Source organism: Heptranchias perlo, chromosome 43, assembly GCF_035084215.1.
Source record: "Heptranchias perlo isolate sHepPer1 chromosome 43, sHepPer1.hap1, whole genome shotgun sequence".
Lineage (NCBI taxonomy): Eukaryota > Metazoa > Chordata > Chondrichthyes > Hexanchiformes > Hexanchidae > Heptranchias > Heptranchias perlo.
In genome coordinates, this window is record NC_090367.1 from 3,597,098 (window position 1) to 3,599,434 (window position 2,337).

The window sequence follows — 2,337 nt, forward strand, 5'->3', positions numbered from 1 at the left end:
TTTTGCGTGTGTCTTTACTTTACATGTTGGCACTTGTCAAACCGTGCTGTGTCATAGACCTGTGACTTCTGTAAGGGCCCTGGCACTCAAACCATGGATCCCTCAATCCTGTTGTGTCCATCTGTATTTTTACTCGCTGGTTTGACCTGTTTGAATTTTATGGGCCTGGAGGTTTGTTCTTGGAGCTGTTTCCGGTTTGGTGATTAAATTCCAAACACTGAAGATCTGTTAGTAGCAGCAACTTCCGAACTGGGATTTAACCTGTATCCATAAATCCCTAAAAGATAACAACCGTAGAACACCCTGGACTGGGATCCAGTCTGCCTGCTGAGAGCTGATCTCTGGAGTCGGGGCACTATACCTGCTCTCGGTGCCCCTGGCCCATGGAGAACACAGCACCATGGGGTTCCTGTTCCTAATTCCTATCAAGGTTGCGCATGTGGATGTTTGGTGAGGACAGGAGTGGATTCGGCTGTGCTGGTTTCCAGTGTCAGAAGGCTGTATGGTGTAGGCTTGACGGGCCAAATGGCCTCCTCATTCTATGATCCTAAGACTGGCCACATGAGTAAGGCACCCAGTGATAGTGGAAGCAGTTCTGCCACTTTGGGAAAGGAGAGGAGAAGGTAACAGCAACTTGCATTCATATAGCGCCTTTAACGTAATTAAAACGTCCCAAGGTGCTTTACAGGAGCGTAATCAGACAAAAGTTGACACTGAGCTAGAGAAGGAGGTATTGGGACAGGTGACCAAGAGCTCTGTCATAGAGGTAAGTGTTAAGGAGCGTCCTCAAGGAGGAGAGAGAAGTTTGGGGAGGGAATTCCAGAATTTAGGGCCTAGGCAGCTGAAGGCACGGCTGCCAATGCGAGGGTGAAGGAAGAGGGGGGGATGCACAAGTTGGAGGAACGCAGAGGTCTCTTTGGGGTGGAGGAGGTTACAAAGATGGGGAGGAGCGAGGCCATAGATGGATTTGAACAAGAGGATGCAAACTTTGAAATCGCAGTTTAGGGGGTGGGATGGAGTTTGTACACTAACCAACAACAGCAGCACCCGGGAGAAGAAGGCAATTATTTTTTAACTGCTGAACGCAAATGCTGGCGGCAGACAAATAAAGACCAACAGCCGCTGGAAACCCAGTGGAAAAGAAAATCATCAGGGGCTGAAAGGCAATTGTTAAACCCGTCTCTTACCAGAAGGAGACGGCTTTGCTGCAACTTTCCAGAATTTTATAATGGGAAAGTTTCCAGCGTCTTGCTCCCTCGAAATTCAGATGGTCATGTTTATCGAAAAAGAAAAGTGAGGTGCAATTTGTGTCCTGGCTGTTTCGAAAAGAGAACTTCCTGTGCAATTGACAGTGTGCAATTCTAAAGCAAGAGATCATGATGGAGGTGGAGGCAGTCCCAGCATGCATGGCAATGGGGAAAGTCTTCTATTATTAAACTGGGACCTTACACCTGTGATCATGTGGTCTGTGCTCCTAATGTACATTGCCACAAGAAACCAAATGGTAATAAATATATATGTCTGCTGTTTTATAATAGGGACGCTGTCAACCAAGTGATACAGGAAGCAAGCGTGAGTTAAGATAATCAGAAAAAGAATTAAAGGAGAGGTTGGGGGAAAAAATTCTAAACAGAGAGGGCAGTCAGAGAGTGGAATTCTCTGCCACAAACCGTCGTGGATGCAGAGTCCAGAACTTCCAAATACGTATTTGTTCCTTGAAGAAAAGAAACAACAAAGGGCACAGCGAGGAGTGAGTGGGATTAGACTTGATGGGAAATTTAAGGGTTTGGGGAGAGAATGGGATATGAAAGGGTTTGGGAATGAACAGGAGAGGGGGATTAGACTGGGTGGGAGATAAAAGGGTGTCGGGAGCGGGATTGGACAGGGTGGGATATTAAAGGGTGAGTGGAGTGGGATCAGACAGGGTGGGATATCAAAGGGTGAGGGGAGTGGGATCAGACAGGGTGGGATATTAAAGGGTGTCGGGAGTGGGATCAGACAGGGTGGGATATTAAAGGGTGAGGGTAGGGGGATTAGACAGGGTGGGATATTAAAGGGTGTCGCGAGGGGGATTGGACAGGGTGGGATATTAAAGGGTGAGGGGAGTGGGATGAGACAGGGTGGGATATCAAAGAGTGAGGGGAGTGGGATCAGACAGGGTGGGATATTAAAGGGTGAGGGGAGTGGGATCAGACAGGGTGGGATATTAAAGGGTGAGGGGAGTGGGATCAGACAGGCTGGGATATTAAAGGGTGAGGGTAGGGGGATTAGACAGGGTGGGATATTAAAGGGTGTCGGGAGTGGGATTGGACAGGGTGGGATATTAATGGGTGTCGG